The sequence below is a fragment of the Eucyclogobius newberryi genome, unplaced genomic scaffold (genome assembly GCF_026437365.1).
Source record: "Eucyclogobius newberryi isolate DKJ021-1_F unplaced genomic scaffold, fEucNew1.0.hap1 SCAF_3, whole genome shotgun sequence".
Taxonomy (NCBI): domain Eukaryota; kingdom Metazoa; phylum Chordata; class Actinopteri; order Gobiiformes; family Gobiidae; genus Eucyclogobius; species Eucyclogobius newberryi.
Genome location: NW_027315945.1, coordinates 7,808,020 through 7,834,845, shown reverse-complemented (window position 1 = coordinate 7,834,845; position 26,826 = coordinate 7,808,020).

Sequence of the window (26,826 nt, the reverse complement as noted above, 5' to 3'; positions counted from 1 at the left end):
CATTTTCAGATAATTTGTGTTTTCTGAAGAAACTACAAGAGATATCAAACCCATACTTTCTGTGCAAGAGGGGCTTGTACATCTGCACAACATGTCTTTTAAAGTTTGAACCTATCTTATTGCATTTTTGAGTTATAGCAGTTTTTACTGTTTTATTGCTCCAAAAGCATTTTCAGCCCATGAACAGTTGTTTGTGAGTTTCGAAAAAAGTGCAAGAGCTATTCGAACCCTTTTTGCTGGGCAAGTAGGACCTGTAAATCTACACAATATATAGTTTAAAGTTTGAGTCTATCATATTAGGTTTTGGATTTATAGCTGTTTTTGTGTCTATTGCTTCAAAAACATTTTCAGATAATTTGTGTGTTCTGAAGAAACTACAAGAGATATCTAGCCCATACTTTCTGTGCAAGAGGGGCTTGTACATCTGCACAACATGTCTTTTAAAGTTTGAACCTATCCTATTGCATTTTTGAGTTATAGCAGTTTTTACTGTTTTATTGCTCCAAAAGCCTTTTCAGCCCATGAACAGTTGTTTGTGAGTTTCGAAAAAAGTGCAAGAGCTATTCGAACCCTTTTTGCTGGGCAAGTAGGACCTGTAAATCTACACAATATATAGTTTAAAGTTTGAGTCTATAATATTAGGTTTTGGATTTATGGCTGTTTTTGTGTCTATTGCTTCAAAAGCATTTTCAGATAATTTGTGTTTTCTGAAGAAACTACAAGAGATATCAAACCCATACTTTCTGTGCAAGAGGGGCTTGTACATCTGCACAACATGTCTTTTAAAGTTTGAACCTATCTTATTGCATTTTTGAGTTATAGCAGTTTTTACTGTTTTATTGCTCCAAAAGCCTTTTCAGCCCATGAACAGTTGTTTGTGAGTTTCGAAAAAAGTGCAAGAGCTATTCGAACCCTTTTTGCTGGGCAAGTAGGGCCTGTAAATCTACACAATATATAGTTTAAAGTTTGAGTCTATCATATTAGGTTTTGGATTTATAGCTGTTTTTGTGTCTATTGCTTCAAAAGCATTTTCAGATAATTTGTGTGTTCTGAAGAAACTACAAGAGATATCTAGCCCATACTTTCTGTGCAAGAGGGGCTTGTACATCTGCACAACATGTCTTTTAAAGTTTGAACCTATCTTATTGCATTTTTGAGTTATAGCAGTTTTTACTGTTTTATTGCTCCAAAAGCCTTTTCAGCCCATGAACAGTTGTTTGTGAGTTTCGAAAAAAGTGAAAGAGCTATTCGAACCCTTTTTGCTGGGCAAGTAGGACCTGTAAATCTACACAATATATAGTTTAAAGTTTGAGTCTATCATATTAGGTTTTGGATTTATGGCTGTTTTTGTGTCTATTGCTTCAAAAGCATTTTCATATAATTTGTGTTTTCTGAAGAAACTACAAGAGATATCAAACCCATACTTTCTGTGCAAGAGGGGCTTGTACATCTGCACAACATGTCTTTTAAAGTTTGAACCTATCTTATTGCATTTTTGAGTTATAGCAGTTTTTACTGTTTTATTGCTCCAAAAGCCTTTTCAGCCCATGAACAGTTGTTTGTGAGTTTCGAAAAAAGTGCAAGAGCTATTCGAACCCTTTTTGCTGGGCAAGTAGGACCTGTAAATCTACACAATATATAGTTTAAAGTTTGAGTCTATCATATTAGGTTTTGGATTTATAGCTGTTTTTGTGTCTATTGCTTCAAAAGCATTTTCAGATAATTTGTGTTTTCTGAAGAAACTACAAGAGATATCTAGCCCATACATTCTGTGCAAGAGGGACTTGTACATCTGCACAACATGTCTTTTAAAGTTTGAACCTATCTTATTGCATTTTTGAGTTATAGCAGTTTTTACTGTTTTATTGCTCCAAAAGCCTTTTCAGCCCATGAACAGTTGTTTGTGAGTTTCGAAAAAAGTGCAAGAGCTATTCGAACCCTTTTTGCTGGGCAAGTAGGACCTGTAAATCTACACAATATATAGTTTAAAGTTTGAGTCTATCATATTAGGTTTTGGATTTATAGCTGTTTTTGTGTCTATTGCTTCAAAAGCATTTTCAGATAATTTGTGTGTTCTGAAGAAACTACAAGAGATATCTAACCCATACTTTCTGTGCAAGAGGGGCTTGTACATCTGCACAACATGTCTTTTAAAGTTTGAACCTATCCTATTGCATTTTTGAGTTATAGCAGTTTTTACTGTTTTATTGCTCCAAAAGCCTTTTCAGCCCATGAACAGTTGTTTGTGAGTTTCGAAAAAAGTGAAAGAGCTATTCGAACCCTTTTTGCTGGGCAAGTAGGACCTGTAAATCTACACAATATATAGTTTAAAGTTTGAGTCTATCATATTAGGTTTTGGATTTATGGCTGTTTTTGTGTCTATTGCTTCAAAAGCATTTTCAGATAATTTGTGTTTTCTGAAGAAACTACAAGAGATATCAAACCCATACTTTCTGTGCAAGAGGGGCTTGTACATCTGCACAACATGTCTTTTAAAGTTTGAACCTATCTTATTGCATTTTTGAGTTATAGCAGTTTTTACTGTTTTATTGCTCCAAAAGCCTTTTCAGCCCATGAACAGTTGTTTGTGAGTTTCGAAAAAAGTGCAAGAGCTATTCTAACCCTTTTTGCTGGGCAAGTAGGACCTGTAAATCTACACAATATATAGTTTAAAGTTTGAGTCTATCATATTAGGTTTTGGATTTATAGCTGTTTTTGTGTCTATTGCTTCAAAAACATTTTCAGATAATTTGTGTGTTCTGAAGAAACTACAAGAGATATCTAGCCCATACTTTCTGTGCAAGAGGGGCTTGTACATCTGTACAACATGTCTTTTAAAGTTTGAACCTATCCTATTGCATTTTTGAGTTATAGCAGTTTTTACTGTTTTATTGCTCCAAAAGCCTTTTCAGCCCATGAACAGTTGTTTGTGAGTTTCGAAAAAAGTGAAAGAGCTATTCGAACCCTTTTTGCTGGGCAAGTAGGACCTGTAAATCTACACAATATATAGTTTAAAGTTTGAGTCTATCATATTAGGTTTTGGATTTATGGCTGTTTTTGTGTCTATTGCTTCAAAAGCATTTTCAGATAATTTGTGTTTTCTGAAGAAACTACAAGAGATATCAAACCCATACTTTCTGTGCAAGAGGGGCTTGTACATCTGCACAACATGTCTTTTAAAGTTTGAACCTATCTTATTGCATTTTTGAGTTATAGCAGTTTTTACTGTTTTATTGCTCCAAAAGCCTTTTCAGCCCATGAACAGTTGTTTGTGAGTTTCGAAAAAAGTGCAAGAGCTATTCGAACCCTTTTTGCTGGGCAAGTAGGACCTGTAAATCTACACAATATATAGTTTAAAGTTTGAGTCTATCATATTAGGTTTTGGATTTATAGCTGTTTTTGTGTCTATTGCTTCAAAAACATTTTCAGATAATTTGTGTGTTCTGAAGAAACTACAAGAGATATCTAGCCCATACTTTCTGTGCAAGAGGGGCTTGTACATCTGCACAACATGTCTTTTAAAGTTTGAACCTATCCTATTGCATTTTTGAGTTATAGCAGTTTTTACTGTTTTATTGCTCCAAAAGCCTTTTCAGCCCATGAACAGTTGTTTGTGAGTTTCGAAAAAAGTGCAAGAGCTATTCGAACCCTTTTTGCTGGGCAAGTAGGACCTGTAAATCTACACAATATATAGTTTAAAGTTTGAGTCTATAATATTAGGTTTTGGATTTATGGCTGTTTTTGTGTCTATTGCTTCAAAAGCATTTTCAGATAATTTGTGTTTTCTGAAGAAACTACAAGAGATATCAAACCCATACTTTCTGTGCAAAAGGGGCTTGTACATCTGCACAACATGTCTTTTAAAGTTTGAACCTATCTTATTGCATTTTTGAGTTATAGCAGTTTTTACTGTTTTATTGCTCCAAAAGCCTTTTCAGCCCATGAACAGTTGTTTGTGAGTTTCGAAAAAAGTGCAAGAGCTATTCGAACCCTTTTTGCTGGGCAAGTAGGGCCTGTAAATCTACACAATATATAGTTTAAAGTTTGAGTCTATCATATTAGGTTTTGGATTTATAGCTGTTTTTGTGTCTATTGCTTCAAAAGCATTTTCAGATAATTTGTGTGTTCTGAAGAAACTACAAGAGATATCTAGCCCATACTTTCTGTGCAAGAGGGGCTTGTACATCTGCACAACATGTCTTTTAAAGTTTGAACCTATCTTATTGCATTTTTGAGTTATAGCAGTTTTTACTGTTTTATTGCTCCAAAAGCCTTTTCAGCCCATGAACAGTTGTTTGTGAGTTTCGAAAAAAGTGCAAGAGCTATTCGAACCCTTTTTGCTGGGCAAGTAGGACCTGTAAATCTACACAATATATAGTTTAAAGTTTGAGTCTATCATATTAGGTTTTGGATTTATAGCTGTTTTTGTGTCTATTGCTTCAAAAACATTTTCAGATAATTTGTGTGTTCTGAAGAAACTACAAGAGATATCTAGCCCATACTTTCTGTGCAAGAGGGGCTTGTACATCTGCACAACATGTCTTTTAAAGTTTGAACCTATCTTATTGCATTTTTGAGTTATAGCAGTTTTTACTGTTTTATTGCTCCAAAAGCCTTTTCAGCCCATGAACAGTTGTTTGTGAGTTTCGAAAAAAGTGCAAGAGCTATTCGAACCCTTTTTGCTGGGCAAGTAGGACCTGTAAATCTACACAATATATAGTTTAAAGTTTGAGTCTATAATATTAGGTTTTGGATTTATGGCTGTTTTTGTGTCTATTGCTTCAAAAGCATTTTCAGATAATTTGTGTTTTCTGAAGAAACTACAAGAGATATCAAACCCATACTTTCTGTGCAAGAGGGGCTTGTACATCTGCACAACATGTCTTTTAAAGTTTGAACCTATCTTATTGCATTTTTGAGTTATAGCAGTTTTTACTGTTTTATTGCTCCAAAAGCCTTTTCAGCCCATGAACAGTTGTTTGTGAGTTTCGAAAAAAGTGCAAGAGCTATTCGAACCCTTTTTGCTGGGCAAGTAGGGCCTGTAAATCTACACAATATATAGTTTAAAGTTTGAGTCTATCATATTAGGTTTTGGATTTATAGCTGTTTTTGTGTCTATTGCTTCAAAAGCATTTTCAGATAATTTGTGTGTTCTGAAGAAACTACAAGAGATATCTAGCCCATACTTTCTGTGCAAGAGGGGCTTGTACATCTGCACAACATGTCTTTTAAAGTTTGAACCTATCTTATTGCATTTTTGAGTTATAGCAGTTTTTACTGTTTTATTGCTCCAAAAGCCTTTTCAGCCCATGAACAGTTGTTTGTGAGTTTCGAAAAAAGTGAAAGAGCTATTCGAACCCTTTTTGCTGGGCAAGTAGGACCTGTAAATCTACACAATATATAGTTTAAAGTTTGAGTCTATCATATTAGGTTTTGGATTTATGGCTGTTTTTGTGTCTATTGCTTCAAAAGCATTTTCATATAATTTGTGTTTTCTGAAGAAACTACAAGAGATATCAAACCCATACTTTCTGTGCAAGAGGGGCTTGTACATCTGCACAACATGTCTTTTAAAGTTTGAACCTATCTTATTGCATTTTTGAGTTATAGCAGTTTTTACTGTTTTATTGCTCCAAAAGCCTTTTCAGCCCATGAACAGTTGTTTGTGAGTTTCGAAAAAAGTGCAAGAGCTATTCGAACCCTTTTTGCTGGGCAAGTAGGACCTGTAAATCTACACAATATATAGTTTAAAGTTTGAGTCTATCATATTAGGTTTTGGATTTATAGCTGTTTTTGTGTCTATTGCTTCAAAAACATTTTCAGATAATTTGTGTGTTCTGAAGAAACTACAAGAGATATCTAGCCCATACTTTCTGTGCAAGAGGGGCTTGTACATCTGCACAACATGTCTTTTAAAGTTTGAACCTATCTTATTGCATTTTTGAGTTATAGCAGTTTTTACTGTTTTATTGCTCCAAAAGCCTTTTCAGCCCATGAACAGTTGTTTGTGAGTTTCGAAAAAAGTGCAAGAGCTATTCGAACCCTTTTTGCTGGGCAAGTAGGACCTGTAAATCTACACAATATATAGTTTAAAGTTTGAGTCTATAATATTAGGTTTTGGATTTATGGCTGTTTTTGTGTCTATTGCTTCAAAAGCATTTTCAGATAATTTGTGTTTTCTGAAGAAACTACAAGAGATATCAAACCCATACTTTCTGTGCAAGAGGGGCTTGTACATCTGCACAACATGTCTTTTAAAGTTTGAACCTATCTTATTGCATTTTTGAGTTATAGCAGTTTTTACTGTTTTATTGCTCCAAAAGCCTTTTCAGCCCATGAACAGTTGTTTGTGAGTTTCGAAAAAAGTGCAAGAGCTATTCGAACCCTTTTTGCTGGGCAAGTAGGGCCTGTAAATCTACACAATATATAGTTTAAAGTTTGAGTCTATCATATTAGGTTTTGGATTTATAGCTGTTTTTGTGTCTATTGCTTCAAAAGCATTTTCAGATAATTTGTGTGTTCTGAAGAAACTACAAGAGATATCTAGCCCATACTTTCTGTGCAAGAGGGGCTTGTACATCTGCACAACATGTCTTTTAAAGTTTGAACCTATCTTATTGCATTTTTGAGTTATAGCAGTTTTTACTGTTTTATTGCTCCAAAAGCCTTTTCAGCCCATGAACAGTTGTTTGTGAGTTTCGAAAAAAGTGAAAGAGCTATTCGAACCCTTTTTGCTGGGCAAGTAGGACCTGTAAATCTACACAATATATAGTTTAAAGTTTGAGTCTATCATATTAGGTTTTGGATTTATAGCTGTTTTTGTGTCTATTGCTTCAAAAGCATTTTCATATAATTTGTGTTTTCTGAAGAAACTACAAGAGATATCAAACCCATACTTTCTGTGCAAGAGGGGCTTGTACATCTGCACAACATGTCTTTTAAAGTTTGAACCTATCTTATTGCATTTTTGAGTTATAGCAGTTTTTACTGTTTTATTGCTCCAAAAGCCTTTTCAGCCCATGAACAGTTGTTTGTGAGTTTCGAAAAAAGTGCAAGAGCTATTCGAACCCTTTTTGCTGGGCAAGTAGGACCTGTAAATCTACACAATATATAGTTTAAAGTTTGAGTCTATCATATTAGGTTTTGGATTTATAGCTGTTTTTGTGTCTATTGCTTCAAAAGCATTTTCAGATAATTTGTGTTTTCTGAAGAAACTACAAGAGATATCTAGCCCATACATTCTGTGCAAGAGGGACTTGTACATCTGCACAACATGTCTTTTAAAGTTTGAACCTATCTTATTGCATTTTTGAGTTATAGCAGTTTTTACTGTTTTATTGCTCCAAAAGCCTTTTCAGCCCATGAACAGTTGTTTGTGAGTTTCGAAAAAAGTGCAAGAGCTATTCGAACCCTTTTTGCTGGGCAAGTAGGACCTGTAAATCTACACAATATATAGTTTAAAGTTTGAGTCTATCATATTAGGTTTTGGATTTATAGCTGTTTTTGTGTCTATTGCTTCAAAAGCATTTTCAGATAATTTGTGTGTTCTGAAGAAACTACAAGAGATATCTAACCCATACTTTCTGTGCAAGAGGGGCTTGTACATCTGCACAACATGTCTTTTAAAGTTTGAACCTATCTTATTGCATTTTTGAGTTATAGCAGTTTTTACTGTTTTATTGCTCCAAAAGCCTTTTCAGCCCATGAACAGTTGTTTGTGAGTTTCGAAAAAAGTGCAAGAGCTATTCGAACCCTTTTTGCTGGACAAGTAGGACCTGTAAATCTACACAATATATAGTTTAAAGTTTGAGTCTATCATATTAGGTTTTGGATTTATAGCTGTTTTTGTGTCTATTGCTTCAAAAGCATTTTCAGATAATTTGTGTGTTCTGAAGAAACTACAAGAGATATCTAACCCATACTTTCTGTGCAAGAGGGGCTTGTACATCTGCACAACATGTCTTTTAAAGTTTGAACCTATCCTATTGCATTTTTGAGTTATAGCAGTTTTTACTGTTTTATTGCTCCAAAAGCCTTTTCAGCCCATGAACAGTTGTTTGTGAGTTTCGAAAAAAGTGAAAGAGCTATTCGAACCCTTTTTGCTGGGCAAGTAGGACCTGTAAATCTACACAATATATAGTTTAAAGTTTGAGTCTATCATATTAGGTTTTGGATTTATGGCTGTTTTTGTGTCTATTGCTTCAAAAGCATTTTCAGATAATTTGTGTTTTCTGAAGAAACTACAAGAGATATCAAACCCATACTTTCTGTGCAAGAGGGGCTTGTACATCTGCACAACATGTCTTTTAAAGTTTGAACCTATCTTATTGCATTTTTGAGTTATAGCAGTTTTTACTGTTTTATTGCTCCAAAAGCCTTTTCAGCCCATGAACAGTTGTTTGTGAGTTTCGAAAAAAGTGCAAGAGCTATTCTAACCCTTTTTGCTGGGCAAGTAGGACCTGTAAATCTACACAATATATAGTTTAAAGTTTGAGTCTATCATATTAGGTTTTGGATTTATAGCTGTTTTTGTGTCTATTGCTTCAAAAACATTTTCAGATAATTTGTGTGTTCTGAAGAAACTACAAGAGATATCTAGCCCATACTTTCTGTGCAAGAGGGGCTTGTACATCTGCACAACATGTCTTTTAAAGTTTGAACCTATCCTATTGCATTTTTGAGTTATAGCAGTTTTTACTGTTTTATTGCTCCAAAAGCCTTTTCAGCCCATGAACAGTTGTTTGTGAGTTTCGAAAAAAGTGAAAGAGCTATTCGAACCCTTTTTGCTGGGCAAGTAGGACCTGTAAATCTACACAATATATAGTTTAAAGTTTGAGTCTATCATATTAGGTTTTGGATTTATGGCTGTTTTTGTGTCTATTGCTTCAAAAGCATTTTCAGATAATTTGTGTTTTCTGAAGAAACTACAAGAGATATCAAACCCATACTTTCTGTGCAAGAGGGGCTTGTACATCTGCACAACATGTCTTTTAAAGTTTGAACCTATCTTATTGCATTTTTGAGTTATAGCAGTTTTTACTGTTTTATTGCTCCAAAAGCCTTTTCAGCCCATGAACAGTTGTTTGTGAGTTTCGAAAAAAGTGCAAGAGCTATTCGAACCCTTTTTGCTGGGCAAGTAGGACCTGTAAATCTACACAATATATAGTTTAAAGTTTGAGTCTATCATATTAGGTTTTGGATTTATGGCTGTTTTTGTGTCTATTGCTTCAAAAGCATTTTCAGATAATTTGTGTTTTCTGAAGAAACTACAAGAGATATCAAACCCATACTTTCTGTGCAAGAGGGGCTTGTACATCTGCACAACATGTCTTTTAAAGTTTGAACCTATCTTATTGCATTTTTGAGTTATAGCAGTTTTTACTGTTTTATTGCTCCAAAAGCCTTTTCAGCCCATGAACAGTTGTTTGTGAGTTTCGAAAAAAGTGCAAGAGCTATTCGAACCCTTTTTGCTGGGCAAGTAGGACCTGTAAATCTACACAATATATAGTTTAAAGTTTGAGTCTATCATATTAGGTTTTGGATTTATGGCTGTTTTTGTGTCTATTGCTTCAAAAGCATTTTCAGATAATTTGTGTTTTCTGAAGAAACTACAAGAGATATCAAACCCATACTTTCTGTGCAAGAGGGGCTTGTACATCTGCACAACATGTCTTTTAAAGTTTGAACCTATCTTATTGCATTTTTGAGTTATAGCAGTTTTTACTGTTTTATTGCTCCAAAAGCCTTTTCAGCCCATGAACAGTTGTTTGTGAGTTTCGAAAAAAGTGCAAGAGCTATTCGAACCCTTTTTGCTGGGCAAGTAGGACCTGTAAATCTACACAATATATAGTTTAAAGTTTGAGTCTATCATATTAGGTTTTGGATTTATGGCTGTTTTTGTGTCTATTGCTTCAAAAGCATTTTCATATAATTTGTGTTTTCTGAAGAAACTACAAGAGATATCAAACCCATACTTTCTGTGCAAGAGGGGCTTGTACATCTGCACAACATGTCTTTTAAAGTTTGAACCTATCTTATTGCATTTTTGAGTTATAGCAGTTTTTACTGTTTTATTGCTCCAAAAGCCTTTTCAGCCCATGAACAGTTGTTTGTGAGTTTCGAAAAAAGTGCAAGAGCTATTCGAACCCTTTTTGCTGGGCAAGTAGGACCTGTAAATCTACACAATATATAGTTTAAAGTTTGAGTCTATCATATTAGGTTTTGGATTTATAGCTGTTTTTGTGTCTATTGCTTCAAAAGCATTTTCAGATAATTTGTGTTTTCTGAAGAAACTACAAGAGATATCTAGCCCATACTTTCTGTGCAAGAGGGGCTTGTACATCTGCACAACATGTCTTTTAAAGTTTGAACCTATCTTATTGCATTTTTGAGTCATAGCAGTTTTTACTGTTTTATTGCTCCAAAAGCCTTTTCAGCCCATGAACAGTTGTTTGTGAGTTTCGAAAAAAGTGCAAGAGCTATTCGAACCCTTTTTGCTGGGCAAGTAGGACCTGTAAATCTACACAATATATAGTTTAAAGTTTGAGTCTATCATATTAGGTTTTGGATTTATAGCTGTTTTTGTGTCTATTGCTTCAAAAGCATTTTCAGATAATTTGTGTGTTCTGAAGAAACTACAAGAGATATCTAACCCATACTTTCTGTGCAAGAGGGGCTTGTACATCTGCACAACATGTCTTTTAAAGTTTGAACCTATCTTATTGCATTTTTGAGTTATAGCAGTTTTTACTGTTTTATTGCTCCAAAAGCCTTTTCAGCCCATGAACAGTTGTTTGTGAGTTTCGAAAAAAGTGCAAGAGCTATTCGAACCCTTTTTGCTGGACAAGTAGGACCTGTAAATCTACACAATATATAGTTTAAAGTTTGAGTCTATCATATTAGGTTTTGGATTTATAGCTGTTTTTGTGTCTATTGCTTCAAAAGCATTTTCAGATAATTTGTGTGTTCTGAAGAAACTACAAGAGATATCTAACCCATACTTTCTGTGCAAGAGGGGCTTGTACATCTGCACAACATGTCTTTTAAAGTTTGAACCTATCCTATTGCATTTTTGAGTTATAGCAGTTTTTACTGTTTTATTGCTCCAAAAGCCTTTTCAGCCCATGAACAGTTGTTTGTGAGTTTCGAAAAAAGTGAAAGAGCTATTCGAACCCTTTTTGCTGGGCAAGTAGGACCTGTAAATCTACACAATATATAGTTTAAAGTTTGAGTCTATCATATTAGGTTTTGGATTTATGGCTGTTTTTGTGTCTATTGCTTCAAAAGCATTTTCAGATAATTTGTGTTTTCTGAAGAAACTACAAGAGATATCAAACCCATACTTTCTGTGCAAGAGGGGCTTGTACATCTGCACAACATGTCTTTTAAAGTTTGAACCTATCTTATTGCATTTTTGAGTTATAGCAGTTTTTACTGTTTTATTGCTCCAAAAGCCTTTTCAGCCCATGAACAGTTGTTTGTGAGTTTCGAAAAAAGTGCAAGAGCTATTCTAACCCTTTTTGCTGGGCAAGTAGGACCTGTAAATCTACACATTATATAGTTTAAAGTTTGAGTCTATCATATTAGGTTTTGGATTTATAGCTGTTTTTGTGTCTATTGCTTCAAAAACATTTTCAGATAATTTGTGTGTTCTGAAGAAACTACAAGAGATATCTAGCCCATACTTTCTGTGCAAGAGGGGCTTGTACATCTGCACAACATGTCTTTTAAAGTTTGAACCTATCCTATTGCATTTTTGAGTTATAGCAGTTTTTACTGTTTTATTGCTCCAAAAGCCTTTTCAGCCCATGAACAGTTGTTTGTGAGTTTCGAAAAAAGTGCAAGAGCTATTCGAACCCTTTTTGCTGGGCAAGTAGGACCTGTAAATCTACACAATATATAGTTTAAAGTTTGAGTCTATCATATTAGGTTTTGGATTTATGGCTGTTTTTGTGTCTATTGCTTCAAAAGCATTTTCAGATAATTTGTGTTTTCTGAAGAAACTACAAGAGATATCAAACCCATACTTTCTGTGCAAGAGGGGCTTGTACATCTGCACAACATGTCTTTTAAAGTTTGAACCTATCTTATTGCATTTTTGAGTTATAGCAGTTTTTACTGTTTTATTGCTCCAAAAGCCTTTTCAGCCCATGAACAGTTGTTTGTGAGTTTCGAAAAAAGTGCAAGAGCTATTCGAACCCTTTTTGCTGGGCAAGTAGGGCTTGTAAATCTACACAATATATAGTTTAAAGTTTGAGTCTATCATATTAGGTTTTGGATTTATAGCTGTTTTTGTGTCTATTGCTTCAAAAGCATTTTCAGATAATTTGTGTGTTCTGAAGAAACTACAAGAGATATCTAGCCCATACTTTCTGTGCAAGAGGGGCTTGTACATCTGCACAACATGTCTTTTAAAGTTTGAACCTATCTTATTGCATTTTTGAGTTATAGCAGTTTTTACTGTTTTATTGCTCCAAAAGCCTTTTCAGCCCATGAACAGTTGTTTGTGAGTTTCGAAAAAAGTGCAAGAGCTATTCGAACCATTTTTGCTTGGCAAGTAGGACCTGTAAATCTACACAATATATAGTTTAAAGTTTGAGTCTATCATATTAGGTTTTGGATTTATGGCTGTTTTTGTGTCTATTGCTTCAAAAGCATTTTCAGATAATTTGTGTTTTCTGAAGAAACTACAAGAGATATCAAACCCATACTTTCTGTGCAAGAGGGGCTTGTACATCTGCACAACATGTCTTTTAAAGTTTGAACCTATCTTATTGCATTTTTGAGTTATAGCAGTTTTTACTGTTTTATTGCTCCAAAAGCCTTTTCAGCCCATGAACAGTTGTTTGTGAGTTTCGAAAAAAGTGCAAGAGCTATTCGAACCCTTTTTGCTGGGCAAGTAGGGCTTGTAAATCTACACAATATATAGTTTAAAGTTTGAGTCTATCATATTAGGTTTTGGATTTATAGCTGTTTTTGTGTCTATTGCTTCAAAAGCATTTTCAGATAATTTGTGTGTTCTGAAGAAACTACAAGAGATATCTAGCCCATACTTTCTGTGCAAGAGGGGCTTGTACATCTGCACAACATGTCTTTTAAAGTTTGAACCTATCTTATTGCATTTTTGAGTTATAGCAGTTTTTACTGTTTTATTGCTCCAAAAGCCTTTTCAGCCCATGAACAGTTGTTTGTGAGTTTCGAAAAAAGTGCAAGAGCTATTCGAACCCTTTTTGCTGGGCAAGTAGGACCTGTAAATCTACACAATATATAGTTTAAAGTTTGAGTCTATCATATTAGGTTTTGGATTTATAGCTGTTTTTGTGTCTATTGCTTCAAAAGCATTTTCAGATAATTTGTGTGTTCTGAAGAAACTACAAGAGATATCTAACCCATACTTTCTGTGCAAGAGGGGCTTGTACATCTGCACAACATGTCTTTTAAAGTTTGAACCTATCCTATTGCATTTTTGAGTTATAGCAGTTTTTACTGTTTTATTGCTCCAAAAGCCTTTTCAGCCCATGAACAGTTGTTTGTGAGTTTCGAAAAAAGTGAAAGAGCTATTCGAACCCTTTTTGCTGGGCAAGTAGGACCTGTAAATCTACACAATATATAGTTTAAAGTTTGAGTCTATCATATTAGGTTTTGGATTTATGGCTGTTTTTGTGTCTATTGCTTCAAAAGCATTTTCAGATAATTTGTGTTTTCTGAAGAAACTACAAGAGATATCAAACCCATACTTTCTGTGCAAGAGGGGCTTGTACATCTGCACAACATGTCTTTTAAAGTTTGAACCTATCTTATTGCATTTTTGAGTTATAGCAGTTTTTACTGTTTTATTGCTCCAAAAGCCTTTTCAGCCCATGAACAGTTGTTTGTGAGTTTCGAAAAAAGTGCAAGAGCTATTCTAACCCTTTTTGCTGGGCAAGTAGGACCTGTAAATCTACACAATATATAGTTTAAAGTTTGAGTCTATCATATTAGGTTTTGGATTTATAGCTGTTTTTGTGTCTATTGCTTCAAAAACATTTTCAGATAATTTGTGTGTTCTGAAGAAACTACAAGAGATATCTAGCCCATACTTTCTGTGCAAGAGGGGCTTGTACATCTGCACAACATGTCTTTTAAAGTTTGAACCTATCCTATTGCATTTTTGAGTTATAGCAGTTTTTACTGTTTTATTGCTCCAAAAGCCTTTTCAGCCCATGAACAGTTGTTTGTGAGTTTCGAAAAAAGTGAAAGAGCTATTCGAACCCTTTTTGCTGGGCAAGTAGGACCTGTAAATCTACACAATATATAGTTTAAAGTTTGAGTCTATCATATTAGGTTTTGGATTTATGGCTGTTTTTGTGTCTATTGCTTCAAAAGCATTTTCAGATAATTTGTGTTTTCTGAAGAAACTACAAGAGATATCAAACCCATACTTTCTGTGCAAGAGGGGCTTGTACATCTGCACAACATGTCTTTTAAAGTTTGAACCTATCTTATTGCATTTTTGAGTTATAGCAGTTTTTACTGTTTTATTGCTCCAAAAGCCTTTTCAGCCCATGAACAGTTGTTTGTGAGTTTCGAAAAAAGTGCAAGAGCTATTCGAACCCTTTTTGCTGGGCAAGTAGGACCTGTAAATCTACACAATATATAGTTTAAAGTTTGAGTCTATCATATTAGGTTTTGGATTTATGGCTGTTTTTGTGTCTATTGCTTCAAAAGCATTTTCAGATAATTTGTGTTTTCTGAAGAAACTACAAGAGATATCAAACCCATACTTTCTGTGCAAGAGGGGCTTGTACATCTGCACAACATGTCTTTTAAAGTTTGAACCTATCTTATTGCATTTTTGAGTTATAGCAGTTTTTACTGTTTTATTGCTCCAAAAGCCTTTTCAGCCCATGAACAGTTGTTTGTGAGTTTCGAAAAAAGTGCAAGAGCTATTCGAACCCTTTTTGCTGGGCAAGTAGGACCTGTAAATCTACACAATATATAGTTTAAAGTTTGAGTCTATCATATTAGGTTTTGGATTTATGGCTGTTTTTGTGTCTATTGCTTCAAAAGCATTTTCAGATAATTTGTGTTTTCTGAAGAAACTACAAGAGATATCAAACCCATACTTTCTGTGCAAGAGGGGCTTGTACATCTGCACAACATGTCTTTTAAAGTTTGAACCTATCTTATTGCATTTTTGAGTTATAGCAGTTTTTACTGTTTTATTGCTCCAAAAGCCTTTTCAGCCCATGAACAGTTGTTTGTGAGTTTCGAAAAAAGTGCAAGAGCTATTCGAACCCTTTTTGCTGGGCAAGTAGGACCTGTAAATCTACACAATATATAGTTTAAAGTTTGAGTCTATCATATTAGGTTTTGGATTTATGGCTGTTTTTGTGTCTATTGCTTCAAAAGCATTTTCATATAATTTGTGTTTTCTGAAGAAACTACAAGAGATATCAAACCCATACTTTCTGTGCAAGAGGGGCTTGTACATCTGCACAACATGTCTTTTAAAGTTTGAACCTATCTTATTGCATTTTTGAGTTATAGCAGTTTTTACTGTTTTATTGCTCCAAAAGCCTTTTCAGCCCATGAACAGTTGTTTGTGAGTTTCGAAAAAAGTGCAAGAGCTATTCGAACCCTTTTTGCTGGGCAAGTAGGACCTGTAAATCTACACAATATATAGTTTAAAGTTTGAGTCTATCATATTAGGTTTTGGATTTATAGCTGTTTTTGTGTCTATTGCTTCAAAAGCATTTTCAGATAATTTGTGTTTTCTGAAGAAACTACAAGAGATATCTAGCCCATACTTTCTGTGCAAGAGGGGCTTGTACATCTGCACAACATGTCTTTTAAAGTTTGAACCTATCTTATTGCATTTTTGAGTCATAGCAGTTTTTACTGTTTTATTGCTCCAAAAGCCTTTTCAGCCCATGAACAGTTGTTTGTGAGTTTCGAAAAAAGTGCAAGAGCTATTCGAACCCTTTTTGCTGGGCAAGTAGGACCTGTAAATCTACACAATATATAGTTTAAAGTTTGAGTCTATCATATTAGGTTTTGGATTTATAGCTGTTTTTGTGTCTATTGCTTCAAAAGCATTTTCAGATAATTTGTGTGTTCTGAAGAAACTACAAGAGATATCTAACCCATACTTTCTGTGCAAGAGGGGCTTGTACATCTGCACAACATGTCTTTTAAAGTTTGAACCTATCTTATTGCATTTTTGAGTTATAGCAGTTTTTACTGTTTTATTGCTCCAAAAGCCTTTTCAGCCCATGAACAGTTGTTTGTGAGTTTCGAAAAAAGTGCAAGAGCTATTCGAACCCTTTTTGCTGGACAAGTAGGACCTGTAAATCTACACAATATATAGTTTAAAGTTTGAGTCTATCATATTAGGTTTTGGATTTATAGCTGTTTTTGTGTCTATTGCTTCAAAAGCATTTTCAGATAATTTGTGTGTTCTGAAGAAACTACAAGAGATATCTAACCCATACTTTCTGTGCAAGAGGGGCTTGTACATCTGCACAACATGTCTTTTAAAGTTTGAACCTATCCTATTGCATTTTTGAGTTATAGCAGTTTTTACTGTTTTATTGCTCCAAAAGCCTTTTCAGCCCATGAACAGTTGTTTGTGAGTTTCGAAAAAAGTGAAAGAGCTATTCGAACCCTTTTTGCTGGGCAAGTAGGACCTGTAAATCTACACAATATATAGTTTAAAGTTTGAGTCTATCATATTAGGTTTTGGATTTATGGCTGTTTTTGTGTCTATTGCTTCAAAAGCATTTTCAGATAATTTGTGTTTTCTGAAGAAACTACAAGAGATATCAAACCCATACTTTCTGTGCAAGAGGGGCTTGTACATCTGCACAACATGTCTTTTAAAGTTTGAACCTATCTTATTGCATTTTTGAGTTATAGCAGTTTTTACTGTTTTATTGCTCCAAAAGCCTTTTCAGCCCATGAACAGTTGTTTGTGAGTTTCGAAAAAAGTGCAAGAGCTATTCTAACCCTTTTTGCTGGGCAAGTAGGACCTGTAAATCTACACATTATATAGTTTAAAGTTTGAGTCTATCATATTAGGTTTTGGATTTATAGCTGTTTTTGTGTCTATTGCTTCAAAAACATTTTCAGATAATTTGTGTGTTCTGAAGAAACTACAAGAGATATCTAGCCCATACTTTCTGTGCAAGAGGGGCTTGTACATCTGCACAACATGTCTTTTAAAGTTTGAACCTATCCTATTGCATTTTTGAGTTATAGCAGTTTTTACTGTTTTATTGCTCCAAAAGCCTTTTCAGCCCATGAACAGTTGTTTGTGAGTTTCGAAAAAAGTGCAAGAGCTATTCGAACCCTTTTTGCTGGGCAAGTAGGACCTGTAAATCTACACAATATATAGTTTAAAGTTTGAGTCTATCATATTAGGTTTTGGATTTATGGCTGTTTTTGTGTCTATTGCTTCAAAAGCATTTTCAGATAATTTGTGTTTTCTGAAGAAACTACAAGAGATATCAAACCCATACTTTCTGTGCAAGAGGGGCTTGTACATCTGCACAACATGTCTTTTAAAGTTTGAACCTATCTTATTGCATTTTTGAGTTATAGCAGTTTTTACTGTTTTATTGCTCCAAAAGCCTTTTCAGCCCATGAACAGTTGTTTGTGAGTTTCGAAAAAAGTGCAAGAGCTATTCGAACCCTTTTTGCTGGGCAAGTAGGGCTTGTAAATCTACACAATATATAGTTTAAAGTTTGAGTCTATCATATTAGGTTTTGGATTTATAGCTGTTTTTGTGTCTATTGCTTCAAAAGCATTTTCAGATAATTTGTGTGTTCTGAAGAAACTACAAGAGATATCTAGCCCATACTTTCTGTGCAAGAGGGGCTTGTACATCTGCACAACATGTCTTTTAAAGTTTGAACCTATCTTATTGCATTTTTGAGTTATAGCAGTTTTTACTGTTTTATTGCTCCAAAAGCCTTTTCAGCCCATGAACAGTTGTTTGTGAGTTTCGAAAAAAGTGCAAGAGCTATTCGAACCATTTTTGCTTGGCAAGTAGGACCTGTAAATCTACACAATATATAGTTTAAAGTTTGAGTCTATCATATTAGGTTTTGGATTTATGGCTGTTTTTGTGTCTATTGCTTCAAAAGCATTTTCAGATAATTTGTGTTTTCTGAAGAAACTACAAGAGATATCAAACCCATACTTTCTGTGCAAGAGGGGCTTGTACATCTGCACAACATGTCTTTTAAAGTTTGAACCTATCTTATTGCATTTTTGAGTTATAGCAGTTTTTACTGTTTTATTGCTCCAAAAGCCTTTTCAGCCCATGAACAGTTGTTTGTGAGTTTCGAAAAAAGTGCAAGAGCTATTCGAACCCTTTTTGCTGGGCAAGTAGGGCTTGTAAATCTACACAATATATAGTTTAAAGTTTGAGTCTATCATATTAGGTTTTGGATTTATAGCTGTTTTTGTGTCTATTGCTTCAAAAGCATTTTCAGATAATTTGTGTGTTCTGAAGAAACTACAAGAGATATCTAGCCCATACTTTCTGTGCAAGAGGGGCTTGTACATCTGCACAACATGTCTTTTAAAGTTTGAACCTATCTTATTGCATTTTTGAGTTATAGCAGTTTTTACTGTTTTATTGCTCCAAAAGCCTTTTCAGCCCATGAACAGTTGTTTGTGAGTTTCGAAAAAAGTGCAAGAGCTATTCGAACCCTTTTTGCTGGGCAAGTAGGACCTGTAAATCTACACAATATATAGTTTAAAGTTTGAGTCTATCATATTAGGTTTTGGATTTATGGCTGTTTTTGTGTCCATTGCTTCAAAAGCATTTTCAGATAATTTGTGTTTTCTGAAGAAACTACAAGAGATATCAAACCCATACTTTCTGTGCAAGAGGGGCTTGTAAATCTGCACAACATGTCTTTTAAAGTTTGAACCTATCTTATTGCATTTTTGAGTTATAGCAGTTTTTACTGTTTTATTGCTCCAAAAGCCTTTTCAGCCCATGAACAGTTGTTTGTGAGTTTCGAAAAAAGTGCAAGAGCTATTCGAACCCTTTTTGCTGGGCAAGTAGGACCTGTAAATCTACACAATATATAGTTTAAAGTTTGAGTCTATCATATTAGGTTTTGGATTTATGGCTGTTTTTGTGTCTATTGCTTCAAAAGCATTTTCAGATAATTTGTGTTTTCTGAAGAAACTACAAGAGATATCAAACCCATACTTTCTGTGCAAGAGGGGCTTGTACATCTGCACAACATGTCTTTTAAAGTTTGAACCTATCTTATTGCATTTTTGAGTTATAGCAGTTTTTACTGTTTTATTGCTCCAAAAGCCTTTTCAGCCCATGAACAGTTGTTTGTGAGTTTCGAAAAAAGTGCAAGAGCTATTCTAACCCTTTTTGCTGGGCAAGTAGGACCTGTAAATCTACACAATATATAGTTTAAAGTTTGAGTCTATCATATTAGGTTTTGGATTTATAGCTGTTTTTGTGTCTATTGCTTCAAAAACATTTTCAGATAATTTGTGTGTTCTGAAGAAACTACAAGAGATATCTAGCCCATACTTTCTGTGCAAGAGGGGCTTGTACATCTGCACAACATGTCTTTTAAAGTTTGAACCTATCCTATTGCATTTTTGAGTTATAGCAGTTTTTACTGTTTTATTGCTCCAAAAGCCTTTTCAGCCCATGAACAGTTGTTTGTGAGTTTCGAAAAAAGTGCAAGAGCTATTCGAACCCTTTTTGCTGGGCAAGTAGGACCTGTAAATCTACACAATATATAGTTTAAAGTTTGAGTCTATCATATTAGGTTTTGGATTTATGGCTGTTTTTGTGTCTATTGCTTCAAAAGCATTTTCAGATAATTTGTGTTTTCTGAAGAAACTACAAGAGATATCAAACCCATACTTTCTGTGCAAGAGGGGCTTGTACATCTGCACAACATGTCTTTTAAAGTTTGAACCTATCTTATTGCATTTTTGAGTTATAGCAGTTTTTACTGTTTTATTGCTCCAAAAGCCTTTTCAGCCCATGAACAGTTGTTTGTGAGTTTCGAAAAAAGTGCAAGAGCTATTCGAACCCTTTTTGCTGGGCAAGTAGGGCTTGTAAATCTACACAATATATAGTTTAAAGTTTGAGTCTATCATATTAGGTTTTGGATTTATAGCTGTTTTTGTGTCTATTGCTTCAAAAGCATTTTCAGATAATTTGTGTGTTCTGAAGAAACTACAAGAGATATCTAACCCATACTTTCTGTGCAAGAGGGGCTTGTACATCTGCACAACATGTCTTTTAAAGTTTGAACCTATCCTATTGCATTTTTGAGTTATAGCAGTTTTTACTGTTTTATTGCTCCAAAAGCCTTTTCAGCCCATGAACAGTTGTTTGTGAGTTTCGAAAAAAGTGAAAGAGCTATTCGAACCCTTTTTGCTGGGCAAGTAGGACCTGTAAATCTACACAATATATAGTTTAAAGTTTGAGTCTATCATATTAGGTTTTGGATTTATGGCTGTTTTTGTGTCTATTGCTTCAAAAGCATTTTCAGATAATTTGTGTTTTCTGAAGAAACTACAAGAGATATCAAACCCATACTTTCTGTGCAAGAGGGGCTTGTACATCTGCACAACATGTCTTTTAAAGTTTGAACCTATCTTATTGCATTTTTGAGTTATAGCAGTTTTTACTGTTTTATTGCTCCAAAAGCCTTTTCAGCCCATGAACAGTTGTTTGTGAGTTTCGAAAAAAGTGCAAGAGCTATTCTAACCCTTTTTGCTGGGCAAGTAGGACCTGTAAATCTACACAATATATAGTTTAAAGTTTGAGTCTATCATATTAGGTTTTGGATTTATAGCTGTTTTTGTGTCTATTGCTTCAAAAACATTTTCAGATAATTTGTGTGTTCTGAAGAAACTACAAGAGATATCTAGCCCATACTTTCTGTGCAAGAGGGGCTTGTACATCTGCACAACATGTCTTTTAAAGTTTGAACCTATCCTATTGCATTTTTGAGTTATAGCAGTTTTTACTGTTTTATTGCTCCAAAAGCCTTTTCAGCCCATGAACAGTTGTTTGTGAGTTTCGAAAAAAGTGCAAGAGCTATTCGAACCCTTTTTGCTGGGCAAGTAGGACCTGTAAATCTACACAATATATAGTTTAAAGTTTGAGTCTATCATATTAGGTTTTGGATTTATGGCTGTTTTTGTGTCTATTGCTTCAAAAGCATTTTCAGATAATTTGTGTTTTCTGAAGAAACTACAAGAGATATCAAACCCATACTTTCTGTGCAAGAGGGGCTTGTACATCTGCACAACATGTCTTTTAAAGTTTGAACCTATCTTATTGCATTTTTGAGTTATAGCAGTTTTTACTGTTTTATTGCTCCAAAAGCCTTTTCAGCCCATGAACAGTTGTTTGTGAGTTTCGAAAAAAGTGCAAGAGCTATTCGAACCCTTTTTGCTGGGCAAGTAGGGCTTGTAAATCTACACAATATATAGTTTAAAGTTTGAGTCTATCATATTAGGTTTTGGATTTATAGCTGTTTTTGTGTCTATTGCTTCAAAAGCATTTTCAGATAATTTGTGTGTTCTGAAGAAACTACAAGAGATATCTAACCCATACTTTCTGTGCAAGAGGGGCTTGTACATCTGCACAACATGTCTTTTAAAGTTTGAACCTATCCTATTGCATGTTTGAGTTATAGCAGTTTTTACTGTTTTATTGCTCCAAAAGCCTTTTCAGCCCATGAACAGTTGTTTGTGAGTTTCGAAAAAAGTGAAAGAGCTATTCGAACCCTTTTTGCTGGGCAAGTAGGACCTGTAAATCTACACAATATATAGTTTAAAGTTTGAGTCTATCATATTAGGTTTTGGATTTATGGCTGTTTTTGTGTCTATTGCTTCAAAAGCATTTTCAGATAATTTGTGTTTTCTGAAGAAACTACAAGAGATATCAAACCCATACTTTCTGTGCAAGAGGGGCTTGTACATCTGCACAACATGTCTTTTAAAGTTTGAACCTATCTTATTGCATTTTTGAGTTATAGCAGTTTTTACTGTTTTATTGCTCCAAAAGCCTTTTCAGCCCATGAACAGTTGTTTGTGAGTTTCGAAAAAAGTGCAAGAGCTATTCTAACCCTTTTTGCTGGGCAAGTAGGACCTGTAAATCTACACAATATATAGTTTAAAGTTTGAGTCTATCATATTAGGTTTTGGATTTATAGCTGTTTTTGTGTCTATTGCTTCAAAAACATTTTCAGATAATTTGTGTGTTCTGAAGAAACTACAAGAGATATCTAGCCCATACTTTCTGTGCAAGAGGGGCTTGTACATCTGCACAACATGTCTTTTAAAGTTTGAACCTATCCTATTGCATTTTTGAGTTATAGCAGTTTTTACTGTTTTATTGCTCCAAAAGCCTTTTCAGCCCATGAACAGTTGTTTGTGAGTTTCGAAAAAAGTGCAAGAGCTATTCGAACCCTTTTTGCTGGGCAAGTAGGACCTGTAAATCTACACAATATATAGTTTAAAGTTTGAGTCTATCATATTAGGTTTTGGATTTATGGCTGTTTTTGTGTCTATTGCTTCAAAAGCATTTTCAGATAATTTGTGTTTTCTGAAGAAACTACAAGAGATATCAAACCCATACTTTCTGTGCAAGAGGGGCTTGTACATCTGCACAACATGTCTTTTAAAGTTTGAACCTATCTTATTGCATTTTTGAGTTATAGCAGTTTTTACTGTTTTATTGCTCCAAAAGCCTTTTCAGCCCATGAACAGTTGTTTGTGAGTTTCGAAAAAAGTGCAAGAGCTATTCGAACCCTTTTTGCTGGGCAAGTAGGACCTGTAAATCTACACAATATATAATTTAAAGTTTGAGTCTATCATATTAGGTTTTGGATTTATGGCTGTTTTTGTGTCCATTGCTTCAAAAGCATTTTCAGATAATTTGTGTTTTCTGAAGGAACTACAAGAGATATCAAACCCATACTTTCTGTGCAAGAGGGGCTTGTAAATCTGCACGACATGTCTTTTAAAGTTTGAACCTATCTTATTGCATTTTTGAGTTATAGCAGTTTTTACTGTTTTATTGCTCCAAAAGCCTTTTCAGCCCATGAACAGTTGTTTGTGAGTTTCGAAAAAAGTGCAAGAGCTATTCGAACCCTTTTTGCTGGGCAAGTAGGACCTGTAAATCTACACAATATATAGTTTAAAGTTTGAGTCTATCATATTAGGTTTTGGATTTATAGCTGTTTTTGTGTCTATTGCTTCAAAAGCATTTTCAGATAATTTGTGTGTTCTGAAGAAACTATAAGAGATATCTAGCCCATACTTTCTGTGCAAGAGGGGCTTGTACATCTGCACAACATGTCTTTTAAAGTTTGAACCTATCCTATTGCATTTTTGAGTTATAGCAGTTTTTACTGTTTTATTGCTCCAAAAGCCTTTTCAGCCCATGAACAGTTGTTTGTGAGTTTCGAAAAAAGTGCAAGAGCTATTCGAACCCTTTTTGCTGGGCAAGTAGGACCTGTAAATCTACACAATATATAGTTTAAAGTTTGAGTCTATCATATTAGGTTTTGGATTTATGGCTGTTTTTGTGTCTATTGCTTCAAAAGCATTTTCAGATAATTTGTGTTTTCTGAAGAAACTACAAGAGATATCAAACCCATACTTTCTGTGCAAGAGGGGCTTGTACATCTGCACAACATGTCTTTTAAAGTTTGAACCTATCTTATTGCATTTTTGAGTTATAGCAGTTTTTACTGTTTTATTGCTCCAAAAGCCTTTTCAGCCCATGAACAGTTGTTTGTGAGTTTCGAAAAAAGTGAAAGAGCTATTCGAACCCTTTTTGCTGGGCAAGTAGGACCTGTAAATCTACACAATATATAGTTTAAAGTTTGAGTCTATCATATTAGGTTTTGGATTTATGGCTGTTTTTGTGTCTATTGCTTCAAAAGCATTTTCAGATAATTTGTGTTTTCTGAAGAAACTACAAGAGATATCAAACCCATACTTTCTGTGCAAGAGGGGCTTGTACATCTGCACAACATGTCTTTTAAAGTTTGAACCTATCTTATTGCATTTTTGAGTTTAGCAGTTTTTACTGTTTTATTGCTCCAAAAGCCTTTTCAGCCCATGAACAGTTGTTTGTGAGTTTCGAAAAAAGTGCAAGAGCTATTCGAACCCTTTTTGCTGGGCAAGTAGGACCTGTAAATCTACACAATATATAGTTTAAAGTTTGAGTCTATCATATTAGGTTTTGGATTTATAGCTGTTTTTGTGTCTATTGCTTCAAAAGCATTTTCAGATAATTTGTGTGTTCTGAAGAAACTACAAGAGATATCTAACCCATACTTTCTGTGCAAGAGGGGCTTGTACATCTGCACAACATGTCTTTTAAAGTTTGAACCTATCCTATTGCATTTTTGAGTTATAGCAGTTTTTACTGTTTTATTGCTCCAAAAGCCTTTTCAGCCCATGAACAGTTGTTTGTGAGTTTCGAAAAAAGTGCAAGAGCTATTCGAACCCTTTTTGCTGGGCAAGTAGGACCTGTAAATCTACACAATATATAGTTTAAAGTTTGAGTCTATCATATTAGGTTTTGGATTTATGGCTGTTTTTGTGTCTATTGCTTCAAAAGCATTTTCAGATAATTTGTGTTTTCTGAAGAAACTACAAGAGATATCAAACCCATACTTTCTGTGCAAGAGGGGCTTGTACATCTGCACAACATGTCTTTTAAAGTTTGAACCTATCTTATTGCATTTTTGAGTTATAGCAGTTTTTACTGTTTTATTGCTCCAAAAGCCTTTTCAGCCCATGAACAGTTGTTTGTGAGTTTCGAAAAAAGTGCAAGAGCTATTCGAACCCTTTTTGCTGGGCAAGTAGGACCTGTAAATCTACACAATATATAGTTTAAAGTTTGAGTCTATCATATTAGGTTTTGGATTTATGGCTGTTTTTATGTCTATTGCTTCAAAAGCATTTTCATATAATTTGTGTTTTCTGAAGAAACTACAAGAGATATCAAACCCATACTTTCTGTGCAAGAGGGGCTTGTACATCTGCACAACATGTCTTTTAAAGTTTGAACCTATCTTATTGCATTTTTGAGTTATAGCAGTTTTTACTGTTTTATTGCTCCAAAAGCCTTTTCAGCCCATGAACAGTTGTTTGTGAGTTTCGAAAAAAGTGAAAGAGCTATTCGAACCCTTTTTGCTGGGCAAGTAGGACCTGTAAATCTACACAATATATAGTTTAAAGTTTGAGTCTATCATATTAGGTTTTGGATTTATGGCTGTTTTTGTGTCTATTGCTTCAAAAGCATTTTCAGATAATTTGTGTTTTCTGAAGAAACTACAAGAGATATCAAACCCATACTTTCTGTGCAAGAGGGGCTTGTACATCTGCACAACATGTCTTTTAAAGTTTGAACCTATCTTATTGCATTTTTGAGTTATAGCAGTTTTTACTGTTTTATTGCTCCAAAAGCCTTTTCAGCCCATGAACAGTTGTTTGTGAGTTTCGAAAAAAGTGCAAGAGCTATTCGAACCCTTTTTGCTGGGCAAGTAGGACCTGTAAATCTACACAATATATAGTTTAAAGTTTGAGTCTATCATATTAGGTTTTGGATTTATAGCTGTTTTTGTGTCTATTGCTTCAAAAGCATTTTCAGATAATTTGTGTGTTCTGAAGAAACTACAAGAGATATCTAACCCATACTTTCTGTGCAAGAGGGGCTTGTACATCTGCACAACATGTCTTTTAAAGTTTGAACCTATCTTATTGCATTTTTGAGTTATAGCAGTTTTTACTGTTTTATTGCTCCAAAAGCCTTTTCAGCCCATGAACAGTTGTTTGTGAGTTTCGAAAAAAGGGCAAGAGCTATTCGAACCCTTTTTGCTGGAAAAGTAGGACCTGTAAATCTACACAATATATAGTTTAAAGTTTGAGTCTATCATATTAGGTTTTGGATTTATAGCTGTTTTTGTGTCTATTGCTTCAAAAGCATTTTCAGATAATTTGTGTGTTCTGAAGAAACTACAAGAGATATCTAACCCATACTTTCTGTGCAAGAGGGGCTTGTACATCTGCACAACATGTCTTTTAAAGTTTGAACCTATCCTATTGCATTTTTGAGTTATAGCAGTTTTTACTGTTTTATTGCTCCAAAAGCCTTTTCAGCCCATGAACAGTTGTTTGTGAGTTTCGAAAAAAGTGAAAGAGCTATTCGAACCCTTTTTGCTGGGCAAGTAGGACCTGTAAATCTACACAATATATAGTTTAAAGTTTGAGTCTATCATATTAGGTTTTGGATTTATGGCTGTTTTTGTGTCTATTGCTTCAAAAGCATTTTCAGATAATTTGTGTTTTCTGAAGAAACTACAAGAGATATCAAACCCATACTTTCTGTGCAAGAGGGGCTTGTACATCTGCACAACATGTCTTTTAAAGTTTGAACCTATCTTATTGCATTTTTGAGTTATAGCAGTTTTTACTGTTTTATTGCTCCAAAAGCCTTTTCAGCCCATGAACAGTTGTTTGTGAGTTTCGAAAAAAGTGCAAGAGCTATTCGAACCCTTTTTGCTGGGCAAGTAGGACCTGTAAATCTACACAATATATAGTTTAAAGTTTGAGTCTATCATATTAGGTTTTGGATTTATAGCTGTTTTTGTGTCTATTGCTTCAAAAACATTTTCAGATAATTTGTGTGTTCTGAAGAAACTACAAGAGATATCTAGCCCATACTTTCTCTGCAAGAGGGGCTTGTACATCTGCACAACATGTCTTTTAAAGTTTGAACCTATCCTATTGCATTTTTGAGTTATAGCAGTTTTTACTGT